The sequence below is a fragment of the Trichomycterus rosablanca genome, chromosome 1, assembly GCF_030014385.1.
Source record: "Trichomycterus rosablanca isolate fTriRos1 chromosome 1, fTriRos1.hap1, whole genome shotgun sequence".
NCBI lineage: Eukaryota > Metazoa > Chordata > Actinopteri > Siluriformes > Trichomycteridae > Trichomycterus > Trichomycterus rosablanca.
The window spans coordinates 81,434,210-81,456,312 of NC_085988.1; the positions used below are offsets into that span (position 1 = coordinate 81,434,210).

Genomic DNA, 22,103 nt, shown 5'->3' on the forward strand with positions numbered 1-22,103 from the left:
TATAAAATGTTCTATATATAATTTTCTATTTTTTTTTGTTTAAAGTAAATGTTCTATTATTTATTTTTATTTTATAATGTCCTATTATATTTGTATCCACAATTTAAATAATGAATCATCAATTTCTGCCGTCCTGTAATTTTAAGAATGTGGGTCTGTGTATTTTTGGTCATTTATTTCTTATTTTCAGAACCAATATTGAAAAATGAGAAAACGGGACGGTTTTAATTGCAAGATCAGAGAATCAAATAACAAACAAATTAATTTGCAATTTAAACATTTCTTATCACTTTAGTATGTAAATGTGCAAAAGTGCACATGCTGACATGCATATATTTGCTTTATAAAGAGCAGAAAAATTGGGCAGGAGTGTTAAGAAGATAGAACAAAAAAAATAAAAGTAATAATAACATGACGATGCATTCCTCCGCTGTTCTTGTTTATTTGACATGCATATTTTCTCTGTCTGTAAAAAACTGTGGACCAGTTTTATAGTCTGATCGGACATTCACCTGATGTTCAAGTTTCTTTCGTCTCGTTCTTGGCCAACATACATCCAAAAATTAATAAAATTACACAAACTGACTGTGCAGTAAACAAGGAACAAACGACAATGAAATAATTTTAATGTGAGTATCAGATGCATTAAAGGCTGTAATAGTTACTCAGCAACTCGCAATGTTGCCAAAATCTAAATAATGGGTAAAGTAGTAAATCATAGAATGTAAAAAATCTACAAATCTAAAAATGTAAATTTAATATGATAAAGATTGTAGTAGTTACATAAAGGGGTGGTTTCCCGGACAGGGTTTAACTTAAGCCAGGAGTAGGCCTTAATCTGGAATAGTAAATCCTGTCTTTAAAAAAAGACTTTCTGAAACACAGATTAACTACTGATTACTACCACCTGGACTATGGAGTCCCAGACTAGCTTAATTTAAAACCACCTGTGCTAGTCTGAATTAGGTGGAGCAAAGCTGCCTACAAAACATGAAATAGATCCAGAAACGCTTACAACTGATTGAAGTGGAGAAGCAAACACAAGTATAACCATGGCAGTAGAGAAGTGACTGCGATCAAAAAATTTTAGAAAAAGTTGGGACAGTATGGAAAATGCAAATAAAATAAAAACACACAGTTTCTTACATTTACTTTAACTTTTATTTTATTGCAGACAGGATGAAAACAAGTTTGAACCCAAATTCATGTTTTGTCTGCTCAACTAATTTTATTTCTTAATAAACCTCCATTCCTGCATTTCAGGCCTGCAACACTTTCCAAAAAAGTTGGGATGGGGGCAATTTAGGGCTAGTATTTTGTTTGTTTATTAGGATTATCATGTTGTGTTTTACACTTTGGTTACATTCATGACAGGAATGGTAGTTACTCATTACACAAGGTTCATCAGTTCACAAGTTTATATTGAACACAATCATGGACAATTTAGTGTCTCCAATTCACCTCACTTGCACGTCTTTGGAAACCGGAGCACCCGGAAAGAACCCACGCAGACACGGGGAGAACATGCAAACTCTACACAGAAAGGCGATCAAACCTAGGACCTTGCTGTGAGGCGACAGTGCTACCCACTTAGCCACAGTGCCACCCTTTAGGGCTAGTAAAGAGGTGAAAAAACTAAATAATGATGTGATTCCAAACAAGTGATGTCAACAGATGATTGCAGAATCCAGGAAAGTAAAGTCTTTAATGAAAGTCTTTGTTTGTCCACAAATGTGTGAGAAAATGATTGAAATGTTTAAAAACAATGAACCTCAAAGAAAGATTGAAAAGGATTTGCATGTTCTCCCTCTACAGTGCACAATATCATTAAACAATTTAATTTTAATCTGAAGGAATTTCAGTGTGAAAAGGCAGAGGGTGCAAGCTTAAGCTGAACACTCATGATCTTCCATCCCTCAGATGGCATCAACAACCACCACTCAACAACAGCTGATAGAACCACATGGGCAGGGGATTGCAAAAAAAAAGCCTTGGGTTAACCATGTCCAGAAGCGGCGTTGACTTCTCAGGGTTCAGAGAAATCTAGAATGGACCATCACACAGTGGGAATGTGTATTGTGGTCAGATGAATCATCATTCCAAGTCTTTTTTTGGAAAAAAGCCAGGGTCTGTCATGGTATGGGAGTGTGTCAGTGCCAGGGTCTGTCATGGTATAAGAGTGTGTCAGTACGAGGGTGTGTCATGGTATGGGAGTGTGTCAGTGCCAGGGTATGGAAAATGCAAATAAAATGAAAACACACAGTTTCTTACATTTACTTTAACTTTTATTTCATTGGAGACAGGATGAAACCAAGTTTTGTGGGTGTGTCAGTGGATGTGTCAGTGCCAGGGTTTGTCATGGTATAGGAGTGTGTTAGTACCAGGGTCTGTCATGGTATGGGGGCGGGTCAATACCATAGTCTGTCATGGTATAAGGGTGTGTCAGTACCAGGGTCTGTCATGGTATGAGGGAGTGTCAGTACCAGGGTCTGTCATGGTATGGGGGTATGTCAGTACCAGGGTCTGTCATGGTATGGGGGTGTGTCAGTACCAGGGTCTGTCATGGTATGGGGTGTGTCAGTACCAGGGTCTGTCATGGTATGGGAGTGTGTCAATATCAGGGTCTGTCATGGTATGGGGTGTGTCAGTACGAGGGTCTGTCATGGTATGGGGTGTGTCAGTACCAGGGTCTGTCATGGTATGGGGTGTGTCAGTACCAGGGTCTGTCATGGTATGGGGTGTGTCAGTACCAGGGTCTGTCATGGTATGGGGGTGTGTCAGTACCAGGGTCCGTCATGGTATGGGGGTGTGTCAGTACCAGGGTCTGTCATGGTATGGGGGGTTGTCAGTACCAGGGTCTGTCATGGTATGGGGTATGTCAGTACCAGGGTCTGTCATGGTATGGGGTATGTCAGTACCAGGGTCTGTCATGGTATGGCGTTCGTCAGTACCAGGGTCTGTCATGGTATGGGGTGTGTCAGTACCAGGGTCTGTCATGGTATGGGGTACGTCAGTACCAGGGTCTGTCATGGTATGGGGGTGTGTCAGTACCAGGGTCTGTCATAGTATGGGGGTGTGTCAGTACCAGGGTCTGTCATGGTATGGGGTGTGTCAGTACCAGGGTCTGTCATGGTATGGGGTACGTCAGTAACAGGGTCTGTCATGGTATGGGGTGTGTCAGTGGTCTGTCATGGTATGGGAGTGTGTCAGTACCAGGGTCTTTCATGGTATGGTGTGTGTCAGTACCAGGGTCTGTCATGGTATAAGGGTGTGTCAGTACCAGGGTCTGTCATGGTATGAGGGAGTGTCAGTACCAGGGTCTGTCATGGTATGGGGGTATGTCAGTACCAGGGTCTGTCATGGTATGGGGGTGTGTCAGTACCAGGGTCTGTCATGGTATGGGGTGTGTCAGTACCAGGGTCTGTCATGGTATGGGGTACGTCAGTAACAGGGTCTGTCATGGTATGGGGTGTGTCAGTGGTCTGTCATGGTATGGGAGTGTGTCAGTACCAGGGTCTTTCATGGTATGGGAGTGTGTCAGTACCAGGGTCTGTCATGGTATAAGGGTGTGTCAGTACCAGGGTCTGTCATGGTATGAGGGAGTGTCAGTACCAGGGTCTGTCATGGTATGGGGGTATGTCAGTACCAGGGTCTGTCATGGTATGGGGGTGTGTCAGTACCAGGGTCTGTCATGGTATGGGGTGTGTCAGTACCAGGGTCTGTCATGGTATGGGAGTGTGTCAATATCAGGGTCTGTCATGGTATGGGGTGTTTCAGTACGAGGGTCTGTCATGGTATGGGGTGTGTCAGTACCAGGGTCTGTCATGGTATGGGGTGTGTCAGTACCAGGGTCTGTCATGGTATGGGGTGTGTCAGTACCAGGGTCTGTCATGGTATGGGGGTGTGTCAGTACCAGGGTCCGTCATGGTATGGGGGTGTGTCAGTACCAGGGTCTGTCATGGTATGGGGGGTTGTCAGTACCAGGGTCTGTCATGGTATGGGGTATGTCAGTACCAGGGTCTGTCATGGTATGGGGTATGTCAGTACCAGGGTCTGTCATGGTATGGCGTTCGTCAGTACCAGGGTCTGTCATGGTATGGGGTGTGTCAGTACCAGGGTCTGTCATGGTATGGGGTACGTCAGTACCAGGGTCTGTCATGGTATGGGGGTGTGTCAGTACCAGGGTCTGTCATAGTATGGGGGTGTGTCAGTACCAGGGTCTGTCATGGTATGGGGTGTGTCAGTACCAGGGTCTGTCATGGTATGGGGTACGTCAGTACCAGGGTCTGTCATGGTATGGGGTACGTCAGTACCAGGCTCTGTCATGGTATAAGGGTGTGTCAGAACCAGGGTCTGTCATGGTATGGGGGTGTGTCAGTACCAGGGTCTGTCATGGTATGGGGTGTGCCAGTACCAGGGTCTGTCATGATATGGGGTACGTCAGTAGCAGGGTCTGTCATGGTATGGGGTGTGTCAGTACCAGGGTCTGTCATGGTATGGGGGTGTGTCAGTACCAGGGTCTGTCATGGTATGGGGTGTGTCAGTACCAGGGTCTTTCATGGTATGGGGGTGTGTCAGTACCAGGGTCTGTCATGGTATGGGGTGTGTCAGTACCAGGGTCTGTCAAGGTATGGGGTGTGTCAGTGCCAGAGTCTGTCATGGTATGGGGGTGTGTCAGTACCAAGGTTTGTAATGGTATGGGGTGTGTCAGTACCAGGGTCCTTCATGGTATGGGGGTGTGTCAGTACCAAAGTTTGTCATGGTATGAGGGGTGTCAGTGCCAGGGTCTGTCAAGGTATGGTTGTGTGTCAGTACCAGGGTCTGTCATGGTATGGGGTGTGTCAGTAACAGGGTTTGTCATGGTATGGGTGTATGCCAGTACCAGGGTCTGTCATGGTATGGGGTATGTCAGTACCAGGGTCTGTCATGGTATGAGGGAGTGTCAGTACCAGGGTCTGTCATGGTATGGGGGTGTGTCAGTACCAGGGTTTGTCATGATATGGGGGTATGCCAGTACCAGGGTCTGTCATGGTATGGGGTATGTCAGTAACAGGGTCTTTCATGGTATGGGGTGTGTCAGTACCAGGGTCTGTCATGGTATGGGGTATGTCAGTACCAGGGTCTGTCATGGTATGGGGTGTGTCAGTAACAGGGTTTGTCATGGTATGGGAGTATGCCAGTACCAGGGTCTGTCATGGTATGGGGGTGTGTCAGTACCAGGGTCTGTCATGGTATGGGGTGTGTCAGTACCAGGGTCTGTCATGGTATGGAGGGTGTCAGTGCCAGGGTCTGTCATGGTATGGGGTGTGTCAGTACCAGGGTCTGTCATGGTATGGGGGTGTGTCAGTACCAGGGTCCTTCATGGTATGGGGGTGTGTCAGTACCAAGGTTTGTCATGGTATGAGGGTTGTCAGTGCCAGGGTCTGTCATGGTATGGGGGTGTGTCAGTACCAGGGTCTATCATGGTATGGGGTATGTCAGTGCCAGTGTCTGTCATGGTATGGGGTATGTCAGTACGAGGGTCTGTCATGGTATGGGGGTGTGTCAGTACCAGGGTCTATCATGGTATGGGGTATGTCAGTGCCAGTGTCTGTCATGGTATGGGGTATGTCAGTACCAGGGTCTGTCATGGTATGGGGGTGTGTCAGTACCAGGGTCTGTCATGGTATGGGGTGTGTCAGTAACAGGGTTTGTCATGGTATGGGAGCATGCCAGTACCAGGGTCTGTCATGGTATGGGAGTATGCCAGTACCAGGGTCTGTCATGGTATGGGGTATGTCAGTAACAGGGTCTTTCATGGTATGGGGTGTGTCAGTACCAGGGTCTGTCATGGTATGGGGTATGTCAGTACCAGGGTCTGTCATGGTATGGGGTGTGTCAGTAACAGGGTTTGTCATGGTATGGGAGTATGCCAGTACCAGGGTCTGTCATGGTATGGGGGTGTGTCAGTACCAGGGTCTGTCATGGTATGGGGTGTGTCAGTACCAGGGTCTGTCATGGTATAGAGGGTGTCATTGCCAGGGTCTGTCATGGTATGGGGTGTGTCAGTACCAGGGTCTGTCATGGTATGGGGGTGTGTCAGTACCAGGGTCCTTCATGGTATGGCGGTGTGTCAGTACCAAGGTTTGTCATGGTATGAGGGTTGTCAGTGCCAGGGTCTGTCATGGTATGGGGGTGTGTCAGTACCAGGGTCTATCATGGTATGGGGTATGTCAGTGCCAGTGTCTGTCATGGTATGGGGTATGTCAGTACCAGGGTCTGTCATGGTATGGGGGTGTGTCAGTACCAGGGTCTGTCATGGTATGGGGTGTGTCAGTAACAGGGTTTGTCATGGTATGGGAGTATGCCAGTACCAGGGTCTGTCATGGTATGGGGTATGTCAGTACCAGGGTCTGTCATGGTATGAGGGAGTGTCAGTACCAGGGTCTGTCATGGTATGGGGTGTTTCAGTATCAAGGTTTGTCATGGTATGGGGTGTGTCAGTAACCGGGTCCTTCATGGTATGGGGGTGTGTCAGTACAAATGTAAAAAATTTGACTAGTCAATTGCTGTTAATTGTACACAAAGGGGTCGAGGATACCAGTTGGCAATGAATATTTATTGAAATACAGGAAGACAGGGAAAATAGCGATAAGTCCAAACAGGGGACACTGAGGAAGCGGCTGGAGCGGTTCTTTGGGAGATGAGGAGCTGTGATGTGTCCAGGTCCAAGAGGGGTAGGTGTCCAAAGCCGTCCAGGGCAGAGGAAGAACAAGCAGTGGCAGTGAGAGGTAAACCGGGGTCACGGGAGCAAGGAGCCTAGTTCAGGAACCAACAGGAGCGCAGGGAAGCCAGATGGTGAATGGATCGCTGGGCTAGAACCAACAGGGAAGAAAAAACGACAAAGTTGAAAAATAGCTTGAACAGCAGCAAGATAATGTTCTTCACAAAACAAAGTGTAGCTCAGGAGTCAGGTGTCACTGTACCGCGGTGACAAGCAGACAATCTGGTGACTGGTGGTGAAAAAGCCGGCGTTTATAAGCAGTAGCTGATTAGGTGGAAAATGAGGCACAGGTGAGTGAGGTCCGCCCTCCAGCGATCCATTGGTTGGCTTCCACTGCAATCTCCGGGAACAGTACCGCTCCAAGCCGCCGGGGGAGAAGGAAACCGGGCAGGCAAAAACACACACACAAATCTAACTAGAACAAAAAGCGAAAGTCCAAAATAAACCTTAACGAACACAAAATAAAGCGGAGGATAACAGAACTAACAACGTACACAGACGGGAAAACACAAATGAAAAATAATCAACCAGGGAAAACGAAAGTAACCAGGTAAGAGCAGATTATAACAGAATAGATCCAGAAACACTTAATTTGATTGAAGTGGAGAAGCAAACACAAGTATGACCATGGCAGCAGAGAAGAGACTGCAATCAAAAAACTTCAAAAAAAGGGACAGTATGGAAAATGCAAAAAAAATAAAAACCGTTTCTTACATTTACTTTTAATTTTATTTGATTGCAGTTTGAACCCAAATTCATGTTTTATCTGCACAACTTCATTTTATTTCTTAATTACCTCCATTCCTGCATTTCAGGCCTGCAACACATTCCAAAAAATTTGTGATGTGGGCAATTTAGGGCTAGTATTTTGTTTGTTTATTTGAACCCACGCAGATACAGGGAGAACATGCAAACTCCACACAGAAAGGACCCGGACCGCGATCGAACCCAAAATCTTCTTGCTGTGAGGCGATAGTGCTACCTGCCACCCTTTAGGGCTAGTAATGAGGTGAAAAAACTAAATAATGATGTGATTCCAAACAGGTGATGTCAACAGATGATTGCAGCATCCAGGAAAGTATTTGATGAAAGTCTTTGTTTTTTCAACAAATGTGTGGGGAAATGATTGAAATGTTTACCAACAATGTACCTCAAAGAAAGATTGGAAGGGATTTGCATATTTCTCCCTCTACAGTACATATTATCATTAAACAATTTAGCGAATCGGAAGGAATTTCAGTGCGTAAAGGCCAAGGGCACAAGTTTAAGTTGAACGTCTGTGATCTTCCATCCCTTAGACGACACTGCATCAAGAACCACCACTCAACAATAGCTGATATAACCACATAAGTGAGGGATTACTTCATCAAACCTTTATCAAGCTCTACAATACAGAGTTACTGCACAAATGCCACTTAAATTTTCACTGTGCAAAAAAGAAGACTTATGTTAACCATGTCCAGAAGCAGCGTCGACTTCTCTGGGTTCGGAGGCATCTAGGATGAACCATCACACAGTGGAAACGTGTATTGTGGTCAGAAGAATCAGCATTCCAGGTCTTTTTTTTTGGAAAAAATGGCCGCTGTGTGCTCCGGACCAAAGACGAAAAGGACCCTCCAGACTATTATCAGCAACAAGTCCAACAGCCAGGGTCTGTCATGGTATGGGGTCGTGTCAGTGCCCTTGGCAAAGGTCATTTACGCTTCTGTGATGGCAGCATTAATGCAGAAAAGTACATTAAGATCTTAGAGCAACATGTGCTGAATGTTTATTAATAAATGAAATGAAGTTGAGCAGACAAAACATGAAATATGTCAGGTTAATCCTGTCTGCAATCAAATAAAAATGAAAGTAAATGTGTTTTTATTATTTGCATTTTCCATACTGTCCCAACGTTTTCTGATTTAGGGTTGTACATTTTAAAATGATCCCAAAAACTAATGTCATCAAAATTATGTAATGGGTCACTTTTGTCAGCAAGAACATTTCCCGCTGGTGGTACTCGCTGATCTTTATTGACATAGTGCAAGTAATTCATTTGTTTTCTTTGACAAACAACATTAATTTAATCAATTTAGTCCTGCAATAGCTCTAATCTTCCTTCAAGAAATCAAATTAGATACAGTGCCTTGCAAAAGTATTCAGCCCCCTTGAACTTTTCAACCTTTTGCCACATTTCAGGCTTTAAACATAAAGATATGAAATTGTAATTTTTTGTGAAGAATCAACAACAAGTGCGACACAATTGTGAAGTGGAACGAAATTTATTGGATATTTTAAACTTTTTTTAGAAATAAAAACCTGAAAAGTGGGGCGTGCAATATTATTCAGCCCCTTTACTTTCAGTGCAGCAAACTCACTCCAGAAGTTCAGTGAGGATCTCTGAATGATCCAATGTTGACCTAAATGACTGATGGTGATAAATAGAATCCACCTGTGTGTAATCAAGTCTCCGTATAAATGCACCTGCTCTGTGATAGTCTCAGAGTTCTGTTTAAAGCGCAGAGAGCATCATGAAGACCAAGGAACACACCAGGCAGGTCCGAGATACTGTTGTGGAGAAGTTTAAAGCCGGATTTGGATACAAAAAGATTTCCCAAGCTTTAAACATCTCAAGGAGCACTGTGCAAGCGATCATATTGAAATGAAGGGAGTATCAGACCACTGCAAATCTACCAAGACCCGGCCGTCCCTCTAAACTTTCAGCTCAAACAAGGAGAAGACTGATCAGAGATGCAGCCAAGAGGCCCATGATCACTCTGAATGAACTGCAGAGATCTACAGCTGAGGTGGGAGAATCTGTCCATAGGACACAATCAGTCGTACACTGCACAAATCTGGCCTTTATGGAAGAGTGGCAAGAAGAAAGCCATTTCTCAAAGATATCCATAAAAAGTCACCAGGGAGACACACCAAACATGTGGAAGAAGGTGCTCTGGTCAGATGAAACCAAAATCGAACTTTTTGGCCACAATGCAAAACGTTATGTTTGGCATAAAAGCAACACAGCTCATCACCCTGAACACACCATCCCCACTGTCAAACATGGTGGTGGCAGCATCATGGTTTGGGCCTGCTTTTCTTCAGCAGGGACAGGGAAGATGGTTAAAATTGATGGGAAGATGGATGGAGCCAAATACAGGACCATTCTGGAAGAAAACCTGTTGCAGTCTGCAAAAGACCTGAGACAGGGACGGTGATTTATCTTCCAACAAGACAATGATCCAAAACATAAAGCAAAATCTACAATGGAATGGTTCACAAATAAACTTATCCAGGTGAAAATGGCCAAGTCAAAGTCCAGACCTGAATCCCATCGAGAATCTGTGGAAAGAGCTGAAAACTGCTGTTCACAAACGCTCTCCATCCAACCTCACTGAGCTCGAGCTGTTTTGCAAGGAAGAATGGGCAAAAATTTCAGTATCTCGATGTGCAAAACTAATAGAGACATACCCCAAGCGACTTGCAGCTGTAATCGCAGCAAAAGGTGTCGCTACAAAGTATTAACGCAAGGGGGCTGAATAATATTGCACGCCCCACTTTTCAGTTTTTTATTTCTAAAAAAAGTTTAAAATATCCAATAAATTTCGTTCCACTTCACGATTGTGTCCCGCTTGTTGTTGATTCTTCACAAAAAATTACAATTTCATATCTTTATGTTTAAAGCCTGAAATGTGGCAAAAGGTTGAAAAGTTCAAGGGGGCTGAATACTTTTGCAAGGCACTGTAATTCAGAATTAGCAGATTTCTGTTAATCTAGGTTAAAAGGCCGTTTTAGTCTAGAACTAGGCTTAATCTCTGTCTGGGAAACCACCCCTAAAAGTGTTATTAAAGAAAGTTATAGCATACATTATTTGTGGTTTTACCAAGCTGCATCTTCTCGCATATAAATTTGCATCTCATTTCCATTTTTTATGTTTTTTTTACTGCTGCCTTAAGTGTCTGACACCAGAAAATTTCAGAGCAGAGCTGAATCACACCGTACACACCATACTGCATACTGCAGAAACCATTATTTTAATTTGGTGACATTTTAATCAGAGAAGAAAGTTATGAACTTTGGGAATAATGGATATTCTACACACTATTATGAATCCTGTTGGATTGGGCTCAGCACCAGTTATTTAATTTATTTCTCAGGCAAGTTTTACTGAAAACAAGACTTGGACAAGATGAAAAGAGAGAAAAAGCTCTCATACAGATAAATATTTACTTTTAAACACATTTGTGCAGATTCTACTGATAAAACTTTCATTTTAATAATTGAATTTACATAATTCCATCTCTCTGTCATAATGTTATGCTAATATATTGCTTTAATTATTTCTTAATGTACTGTAAATCATTTACACTTATTTCTGTTATACACAGTTCAGTTTAAAATTTGAAATACACTGTAATGGACCTGTTTGTTGTGGACATTTTGGGATTTCAACAATTTTTGTTCTTTATTGTGACTAAATAATCAAACACTTGCTGTATTTACCTAAAACAAATCTACTTTTCTGAAATGTAAAAACTGTGAATGATTATAGAAAGTAAACACACGTTCCAGCAGACCTGTTTATTGGTGCTTCTATAGCTGTGCTCTTCATCGGAATAATGATCAAGGTTTCTACATGTACATTTGTAACCCAGCAGATTTTGTTGTGCAATTTAACGCAAAATAATTTTAATAGTAAAGGTGTAATAATTTAGCACATTGTTTCTTGTTTATGGCTGAACTAAACAGCGTAGCATTGCTTATAACTACACTAAGCTACTACATAGACTTGCTGTAACTGTTCTAATTAAAGGTATATAATTGTTTGTTAAATCTAGATAATCATTAATCACTCATTTACTTATTAATTAGGTAATGAAAAATAATTAAATGTTTTTGAATTTTTGAACATGTTCTTTTTTATAATAAATTATTATGCTGACAGAAACTGTAACGACTTGTGAATGTGTCAATCTAAATACTGATTTTTATAGACTGTTGTATTTGTAGAGTCGAGGTTTTCTTAAACTTCTTTTTCTGCCAGTAGATAAACAACTGTGAGTGAACTTGAGCTCATCAACTGTGACATTTCTAGTTTTGGTTGTTTTTGTTCTTGACTTTCCTTGACGCACATGATGCTTGTCTTGACCTTTGTTGTTTCAGTATGCAAAAGACTTTTACTTATTTTTCTTCTCTTTCTGGAAAGACTCAGCAAGGTGTTTCTTATAATCAGAAGCTTTGCCACTTAATTTTTATGGTGCTTTTATAAGGAATTTACTCTTTCACTCAAAGTAACTTTTTATTTAAGTTGTATGTAATGAAACTTACAAAATAGTCCAAGTTGTTCAAATGGATTAAAAAAATAGTAAAATGAAAAGTTGCAAGTGTAGATGTATTCACCATATTTGCTATGAAACCCTAAATAGAATCTGGTCCAATTAATAAAGTTGATAAGTCAACCAATCAATCAATCAGAAACATGATCTATCACATAATGTCAGTATTAATTAATTTAATTATTAGGATTTTAACATCATAACGTTTTACACTTTGGTTCCATTCATGTCAAGATAAATAGTTATAGTTGTCTCGTTCTTCCTCCTGGCAGCTCTAACAGGAGCAGCTACTGGTTTTGTCTGGAAAGATTACATCTATATTAACCTAGGTTTGTCCTGGAGTGATGCTCGAGCATACTGCAGAAACAATTATTTTGATCTGGCGACTTTTGAATCACAGGAGAAATTTAACAACTTGGTGAATAATGGATATTCTCCACACAGTAATTATGGTCATTGGATTGGGCTCAGCAAGAGTCCATCTGAGACAGTCTACAGTCAGTGGTCTGATGGAACTGCACTCAGTTTCACACGATGGTCAGCATCTCAACCATACAATTTGCTCACTCATCCCTGTGTAATTCTATATAACTCTCTTTGGTACAACTATGACTGTTCAGCACTTTTGACCTTCTTCTGCTACACATGGAGGCCTACACTGGTTCTGGTGCTGGAGATGAAGACCTGGAGAGAAGCACTGGAGCACTGCAGAACACACTACATTGATCTGATAAGCCTGAACACAGAGAGCGATCTGTTTGTGGCCAATAACAGGAGCAGGAATGCTACAATGCCCACTGGCTGGACTGGTTTGTACTTTCTGGATGGGTCGTGGTCTTTTGTGAACGGGCAAGGTCTTGGAAGCCTGTTTTCACTGCCCTCATGCCCCATTCAGCCTGTTCGATGTGGAGCCAAAACCGGAGCTGAAGTCTTGGAGATCAGAGACTGTGAGGAGAAAATGAGCTTCATTTGTTACACTTACTGAAGGTAGGTCAGGAAAATGAATCCACAAGTGAAGCAACACATTTATTCTCAACATAATTAATAAAAGAAACATTGAATTATTTCACTTATTTCTTAGGCAACAAGGTTTACTGAAAACAAGACCCGGACAAGATGAAAAGAGATAAGAAGCTCTCATACAGATAAATATTTACTTTTAGACACATTTGTACAGATTCTACTGATAAAACTTTCACTGTAGTTTATTGCATTCATATAATTTCATCTCTTTGTCATAATATTATGCTATGATATTGCTTTAATTATTTCTTAATGTACTGTAAATCATTTAAACTGTTTTTTCTGCTATACACAGTTGAGATTAAATTGTTAAATACACTGTAATGGACCTGTTTGTTGTGGACATTTTGGGATTTCAAAAATTTTTGTTCTTTATTGTGACTAAATAATCAAACACTTGCTGTATTTACCTAAAACAAATCTACTTTTCTGAAATGTAAAAACTGTGAATGATTATAGAAAGTACCACACACGTTCCAGCAGACCTGTTTATTGGTGCTTCTATAGCTGTGCTCTTCATCGGAATAATGATCAAGGTTTCTACATGTACATTTGTAACCCAGCAGATTTTGTTGTGCAATTTAACGCAAAATAATTTTAATAGTAAAGGTGTAATAATTTAGCACATTGTTTCTTGTTTATGGCTGAACTAAACAGCGTAGCATTGCTTATAACTACACTAAGCTACTACATAGACTTGCTGTAACTGTTCTAATTAAAGGTATATAATTGTTTGTTAAATCTAGATAATCATTAATCACTCATTTACTTATTAATTAGGTAATGAAAAATAATTAAATGTTTTTGAATTTTTGAACATGTTCTTTTTTATAATAAATTATTATGCTGACAGAAACTGTAACGACTTGTGAATGTGTCAATCTAAATACTGATTTTTATAGACTGGATATTTGTAGAGTCGAGGTTTTCTTAAACTTCTTTTTCTGCCAGTAGATAAACAACTGCGAGTGAACTTGAGCTCATCAACTGTGACATTTCTAGTTTTGGTTGTTTTTGTTCTTGACTTTCCTTGACGCACATGATGCTTGTCTTGACCTTTGTTGTTTCAGTATGCAAAAGACTTTTACTTATTTTTCTTCTCTTTCTGGAAAGACTCAGCAAGGTGTTTCTTATAATCAGAAGCTTTGCCACTTAATTTTTATGGTGCTTTTATAAGGAATTTACTCTTTCACTCAAAGTAACTTTTTATTTAAGTTGTATGTAATGAAACTTACAAAATAGTCCAAGTTGTTCAAATGGATTAAAAAAATAGTAAAATGAAAAGTTGCGAGTGTAGATGTATTCACCATATTTGCTATAAAACCCTAAATAGAATCTGGTCCAATTAATAAAGTTGATAAGTCAACCAATCAATCAATCAGAAACATGATCTATCACATAATGTCAGTATTAATTAATTTAATTATTAGGATTTTAACATCATAACGTTTTACACTTTGGTTCCATTCATGTCAAGATAAATAGTTATAGTTGTCTCGTTCTTCCTCCTGGCAGCTCTAACAGGAGCAGCTACTGGTTTTGTCTGGAAAGATTACATCTATATTAACCTAGGTTTGTCCTGGAGTGATGCTCGAGCATACTGCAGAAACAATTATTTTGATCTGGCGACTTTTGAATCACAGGAGGAATTTAACAACTTGGTGAATAATGGATATTCTCCACACAGTAATTATGCTCGTTGGATTGGGCTCAGCAAGAGTCCATCTGAGACAGTCTACAGTCAGTGGTCTGATGGAACTGCACTCAGTTTCACACGATGGTCAGCATCTCAACCATACAATTTGCTCACTCATCCCTGTGTAATTCTATATAACTCTCTTTGGTACAACTATGACTGTTCAGCACTTTTGACCTTCTTCTGCTACACATGGAGGCCTACACTGGTTCTGGTGCTGGAGATGAAGACCTGGAGAGAAGCACTGGAGCACTGCAGAACACACTACATTGATCTGATAAGCCTGAACACAGAGAGCGATCTGTTTGTGGCCAATAACAGGAGCAGGAATGCTACAATGCCCACTGGCTGGACTGGTTTGTACTTTCTGGATGGGTCGTGGTCTTTTGTGAACGGGCAAGGTCTTGGAATAACTCTTAATGTACTGTAAATCATTTAAACTGTTTTTTCTGCTATACACAGTTGAGATTAAATTGTTAAATAAACTGTAATGGACCTGTTTGTTGTGGGAGTTTTGGGATTTCTAACTGTTCTTTATTGTGACTGAATAATCAGAACACTTGCTGTATTTACTTAAAACAAATCAACTTTTCTTAAATTCAGCTTCTTGCATAAGTTTGTTGTGGAATGTCTGTAAACATGACAGATTTACTAAGTTAAAAATGTACCTCCAGAAACACTTGGTTATTTAGATCTGAATCATAACTGTAACGTTCATGACAGACCAGTTTCCTGGTGTTTTTACAGCTGTGCACTTCACCACAATAATTATCAAGGTTCCTACATGTATATTTGTAACCCAGCAGATTTTGTTGTGCAGTTTTAAAAGGGTAATAATTAGGGCTGTCAAACGATTAAAATTTTTAATCGCGATTAATCTCAGAATTTCATATAGTTAATCGCGATTAATCGCATTAAAAAAAAATCTGTGTAAATGTTATAGAAAACAAGGATTTTTAAGTGAAATGTTACAGTTAAAATGGTGAACACATTTTATGCTAAATGTACTGATGTTAAAAACTGCTGGGACAAGAGAAAACTGTTTTATTCACTCACATACTAGGCAGTAATACTATCCAGTGGTTTAATGGACGTTTCACGAACTGAGTGTGTTTAGACTAGGGTGGCCAGATTCATAGTAACAAAAAGGAGGACATTACACCCCAAAAAGCCGGACATCATATTAGGAACAGGGGGACATGCTACTGCAACACACAGAATGAATCCAGAACCCATATAACAGAGTTTTTGACCAATTTAAGCAAGAATTATATAACAAATGACTGTTTTACTCACTAAATGTTGTGTCTTTTCATATTTAGGTCCGTTCATCGCTGCCTCAAAAGTTTACTTTTTGGCATTTTCACCGCGTTCCTGATCATGAGAGCTGAGTGATTGACTCAGGTAGCGGTGTTTACAAAACAGAGAGGGCGGGCGAAATTCAACCACCCAATCACAGACTAGCATTTAGAGGGCGGACCTTCTCCGATTGGCCAGTGGTAGCGCTGTAAGCAGTGAAATGAGGCTGTTAAACCAATGAAATACAAAGCATTTGTTTTGACATGTACCTGAGCCAATGGTAAATAATATTGATCAAAAATGAAACCAGTTCACTCCAAAAGGAGGATTTTTAAGTGTCCGTCCTAGCGTTACGTGAATGGAGGACTGGCAGCTTCTTTATTATGCAAGTGCATTACTACGACACTAGCTCGGTAACATTATGTTAACAAACCGCAAATGAAAAACGGTGGCAAGTCCGACATTAAAACGTTTGTTCTACCAGTCAAGTCTCAACATGAACTAGAATTTGCGTTAACGGCACTAATTTTTATAATCGCGTTAAATTGAGATTGCGTTAATGCGTTATTATCTCGTTAACTTCGACAGCCCTAGTAATAATTTACCACACTGTTTCTTATTTAATGCTCAACTAAAAAGCGTAGCATTGCTCATCACTACACTAAACTACGACATAGACTTAACTGTATGGATTTAGGGTATATAATTGTTAGCTAAATGTAGATCATCATTTATCATTTATCATTTATTCACATTTTAAATAATGAAAATGTAATTAAATGTTTTTGAAATCAGAATGATTGACATTTTCTTTCCTGTAATAAATTATAATGCTGACAGACGCTGTAATGACTTGCTATGCATTGTGTTATTTATATGTTTATTAGTTCTTACACTGTCATAAAAACAGGTAATACGATAAAAAAAAACTGTTATCACGTTTATTCATTCATTTATTCATTGTCTGTTTTTATCCTGGTCAGGGTTGAGGTTGGTCTGGTACATTTTTAGTGGCTCCAATTGGCCTGACTGCATGTCTTTGAACTTGAGGGAGGGAAGCTGTTCATTTAATGAAATGACTTTTTAAGCTCTAATAAAATCGGTTCCATTTTCAGACCTTAGAACATTTAGCAAGATGTCTTACCAAAGAAAAGAAGTAATGAGTGGCAGACACTGACGACACTGCACCTTTTTACAGCATTCTTTGTAATTGATCTTGTACATAACAGGGAACACCGGAATGTATATGTTGGATTTGTGAGCAAAAACAGGATACACTTGGTAGACATTAAGAGGTTTGTGATACATATGTAAATGATACAGAGGGAACAAGTTAAGCAATTTTATCTTCCATTACCTATTTCATTATGGATCATTTGTAAATGTACTCAGACACTCAGTGGCCCTTACCCAGAATAGTTGGATTCTTAGCTTTTTTTGCTCGGCAGCTTTGTTCCGACCTACAAAAACAATTCTAATTTGGAGGATTGGATTTAACTTGTATATGTGAGTGCCTATCTTTAAGTACTGATTTTTTTAGACTGTTGTATTTGTAGAGTCGAGGTTTTCTTAAACTTCTCTTTCTGCCAGTAGATAAACAACTGTGGGTGAACTTGAGCTCATCAGCTGTGACATTCCTAGATTTGATTGCTTTTGTTCTTGACTTTCCTTGACGCACATGATGCTTGTCTTGACCCTTGTTGTTTCAGTATGCAAAAGACTTTTACTTATTTTTCTTCTCTTTCTGGATAGACTCAGCAAGGTGTTTCCTATCATCAGAAACTTTGCTACTGCATTTCTTTGGTGTATTTATGAGATACAGAGCCGGAAATCATCTAATTTTTTTTTTGCATTACAACCTTAAATTAAAGTAATGTTTATTTAAATTGTATGTAATAAACCCAACAAAACTGTCCAGGTTGTTGAAACAGATTGCAGAGTGTTAAGGTGTTATAGAGGCATAGACGCTATATAATTGAGCCAGCAAACAAAATTCCAATGAGAACTGGTACTTAAAAAGCTGCATCCCAGGTGCATTGCATTGCTGCTGATGAGACAGAGACTGATTAAAGGTACTGACAAAGACAGTCATCTGCGCCTTCATGCCCCCTATTAATAGTAGGGGAGATGGACGTGTCAACCAGGACTAGAATTATATATGTATTTAGATATTTATAATATAATATAATATAATATACTATACAGTAAGCAGCATAATACTAATATTCTATTATACTAAGTATAAAATCTAACCTTTCCACATTTCCGCCCTTTTTGTCATCTTTGACAATCAAACTTTAGGAGTCCTTACATATACAGAGATTAGCCCCTCTTTACCCCCTTCCACCAATTGTAGGCAGAGAAAACATGGGGTTGCTTTGATAAATATGTTCATATATGTCAGGCATAAGACATGAGACAGATCAGTTATAACAGCAGAAATGCCTTTATGTAATAGATCATTAACATGTCCATATTATCTGCAACATGTGCTCTGCACTAGGACACATTGAGTGTGTTCGAAAAACTAGGGAGCTCTCTATATAGGCAGCATTTTACGTCATCCTGTGCGCGCTCCCGAGAAGGAGGCTGTTCAAAATCCTAGATGCCTTAATATCCTCACTACTAAGGCATCTTAACATTTCAATGTTATTTTCACTCAAGAACGAGTGAGCATCCGATTCTGCCTTAGTGATCAAGGCAATCCCAGAATTCATTGCGGGTCGGGTGCTCTTCTTTCGCAGAAAAATAAACATGGCTGACGGTGCAGACAAACAAATGGAGTTAATTTCAAACGTAAATAAAATATTGTTGTCATTTTAGCGTGCTGTGCTACCTCAATCCATTGGTTTTAATGGCAAGATGCTAAATGCTCAACGCGAAACCCGTTGGAATCGCTGTTTAAGTAGTGCGTTTGAATAACCTGCCTTATAAGTCACTGACTTATTAGAATCCTCTCTACTGAGGCAGCTGCCTATGTAGGCAGTAAGACAGCAAGGCCGCTCACTAGGTTTTCGAACACACCCATTGTGTGTGACACACACTAGAGGTTTCTTGCAAAACTTTTGTGCATAGATTGTGAAGCCAGTAAACCAGTGTTTTGAGAGTGCTGTAATCATCCCCCCTTTTGACACATGGTCTTTTTCATTGGTCAGTTTGGCATAGTATGGGGAAACAAAAACTTAAGAAGGCAGGGTCTGATGTGATCTGGACCTGTAAACAAATAGGAGAGTCAGTAGACGGTGGAAGTGTGCAGCTGCTTTGGCAGCAGCGTCGTCTCTGGTGTTGCTTTGTGAAATTGGACCAGAAGCATTAGAGTGTGCAGAATATTTACAAACAGATATTTGTTGGTGTTATTTCATTTATTTCTCAGGCAACAAGGTTTACTGAAAACAAGACCCAGACAAGATGAAAACAGAAAAGAAGCCCTCATACAGATAAATATTTACTTTTAGACACATTTGTGCAGATTCTACTCATAAACTGTATTTATTGCATTTATTTAAGTTATTATCTGTGCTATAATATGATGCACATAATACACTGTTTTAATTACTTCTTATTGTTCTCTAAAACATTATACAGAGTTCAGGTTAAAAGTTCACTAAAAAAATAATATACCTGGAAGGTCAAATGTCACACTGACCTCAGTTAGGTGAGCTTTACAGTTACATTAAAGGTTTATGGGCTCTATTGCAAGAATGGCCCCAACTCCAAAATCAGCTCCTTAAAATTGGAATAAAGGTTGTTAATGAAACACGTTTTTTTAAATGCATGACAGACCTGTTTTATAGGTGCTTCTACAGCTGTGCTCTTCACCAGAATAATAATCAAGGTTTCTACATGTACATTTGTAACCCAGCAGATTTTGTTGTGCAATTTATTATAAAGTAATTGTAAGAGTAAAAGTGTAATAATTTACCTCATAGTTTCTTATTTAATGCTCAACTACATAGCCTAGCTTTGTTTATCTTCACGTGAAGCTACTAAGTAAATGTAACTGTTTGGACATAGGGTATATAATTGTTAGCTAAATGTAGATAATAATTTATCATTTATTCACTTATTAATTAGGTGATGAAAAATAATTAAATGTTATTGAATTAAGATTGAATAAAATTTTCTTTCCTATAAGAAAGAAAACATGTTTATTAGTTCATTCTTGGCACAATGCCCAGAAAGGGGGAGAGTCTGGCCAACTCACCCCTGTTGTTGAGTGAAGGTTCTAGTTAACCGTGCCTGAATTATTATATAAAGGGGAAAAGTCCCTGCCAGAGCTGAAGGGGCTCCCCAGCTGATGAGAGGTAGGTGATGATAGTTAATCCAGGGTGTATATACACTTTGCAGGTAGTTTTATGTTGGTAATTATTACTTATTATATGTGTAACTATTGTGCATTATAATAAAGCTATTATAATCACGGACCAAGCGTGCCTGCTGTCTGACTCCTGAAAGAGTGAATCATCCATACTAAAACAATGTGTTGGATGTGTGAGGTGTGAGCACAGAATACAATTGGTAGACATTAAGGGGTATGTGATACATATACTGTATGTACCGTAGATGATACAGAGGGAACAAGTTAAGGAATTTTATCTTACAATACCTATTTCTTTATGGATCTTTTGTAAATGTACTAAGACACTCAGTGGCCCTTACCCATGATAGTTGGATTCTTAGCTTTTTTTTGCATGACAGCTTAGTTACGACCTACATAAACAATTCTAATTTGGAGGATGGATTTAGCTTGTATATGTGACTGTTTATCTTAAATACTGATTTTTATAGACTGTTGTATTTGTTGAGCCGAGATTTTCTTAAACTTCTTTTTCTGTCAGTACATAAACAACTGTGAGTAAACTTGAGCTCATCAGCTGTGACATTTCTATTTAGGTTGCTTTTGTTCTTGATTTTCCTGACGCACATGATGCTTGTCTTGTTTCAATATGCAAAATACTTTTTTTTCTTCTCTTTCTTCTTCGTTGGCCTTTTGTCCCATTCGGTTGCGGGGTCGGCTCTCTCCGGATCATGGTCTGCACTGATCTGGCACAATTTTTACGCTGGATGCCCTTCCTGACAACCCTCCCTATTTTTATCCGGGCTTGGGACTGGCACTACAATGAACTGGTTTGTGCATCTAGCGGCTAGGTATCTATAGGACAATTCAGTGTTTCCAATTAGCCTGGTGGCATGTTTTTGGACTGTGGGAGGAAACCGGAGCACCCGGAGGAAACCCACGCGGACATGGGGAGAACATGCAAACTCCTCACCGAAAGGACCCGGACCGCCCACCTGGGGATCGAACCAAGGACCTTCTCGCTTTGAGGCGACAGTGCTACCCACTAAGCACACGTGCCACCATTTTTTCTTCTCTTTTTATTGTACCTTCATGAGATATGGAGCCTTGCATAGGAATTCACTCCATTTTTGCTTTGCCATGTTTTGTTGCATTACAACCTTGAATTAAAGTAAATTTGATTTAAATTGTATGTAATAAACCTAACAAAATAGTCCAAGTTGTTAAAACAGATTGCAGAGCGTTAAGGTGCATAAGGCGGCCTGTAGAACTAACTTTACCACGGTGGTGGACAGAGTCCAGTGCAGGAATTCCCTTCACTAAAAGTTCTATTTTTTGCAGACAGAGCATGTAAATGCACATAAAATAAACAAAAAGTCAGAACAACTGGGGATACATTGTTGTGTTATTATTGTTTTTTGTTCTATCTTCTAAACACTCCTGCCCGATTTTCCCGCTTTTTATAAAGCAAATATATGCATGTCAGCGCATACACATGCATGTATGTTTATTTCCAGTTAAAGTGATATGAAATGTTAAACCTAGAAAAGTAAAATATGATCAGTTCAATATTAAAAGCAAAGAAAAACCAAAGTAAATAGTAAAAAATTACCAAAGGTATACGAATCAAGGTGCCAGTAATTTTGGCTAGTTTATAAAAACTCATAGGTGCATTTAAACTTTTTATGTCTGTGTGATATATAAAAA

The 22,103-nt window shown here is 39.8% G+C and overlaps 3 long non-coding RNA genes across 3 annotated transcripts; 1 reads left to right on the forward strand and 2 right to left on the reverse strand.

Annotated features, from left to right (window-relative positions):
• Positions 1 to 6,583: 6,583 nt before the first annotated feature.
• Positions 6,584 to 7,508, reverse strand: LOC134316332 (uncharacterized). Its single transcript, XR_010013076.1, has 2 exons — positions 6,966 to 7,508; positions 6,584 to 6,854 (listed from the first exon to the last, which is right to left on the reverse strand). It is a non-coding gene; the product is annotated as an uncharacterized LOC134316332 (long non-coding RNA).
• LOC134325056 (uncharacterized) lies at positions 7,185 to 13,883 on the forward strand. The gene is made up of 3 exons (XR_010014252.1): positions 7,185 to 7,313; positions 12,354 to 13,068; positions 13,163 to 13,883. It is a non-coding gene; the product is annotated as an uncharacterized LOC134325056 (long non-coding RNA).
• LOC134316324 (uncharacterized) lies at positions 12,238 to 16,403 on the reverse strand. The gene is made up of 2 exons (XR_010013075.1): positions 16,097 to 16,403; positions 12,238 to 13,026 (listed from the first exon to the last, which is right to left on the reverse strand). It is a non-coding gene; the product is annotated as an uncharacterized LOC134316324 (long non-coding RNA).
• Positions 16,404 to 22,103: the final 5,700 nt, after the last annotated feature.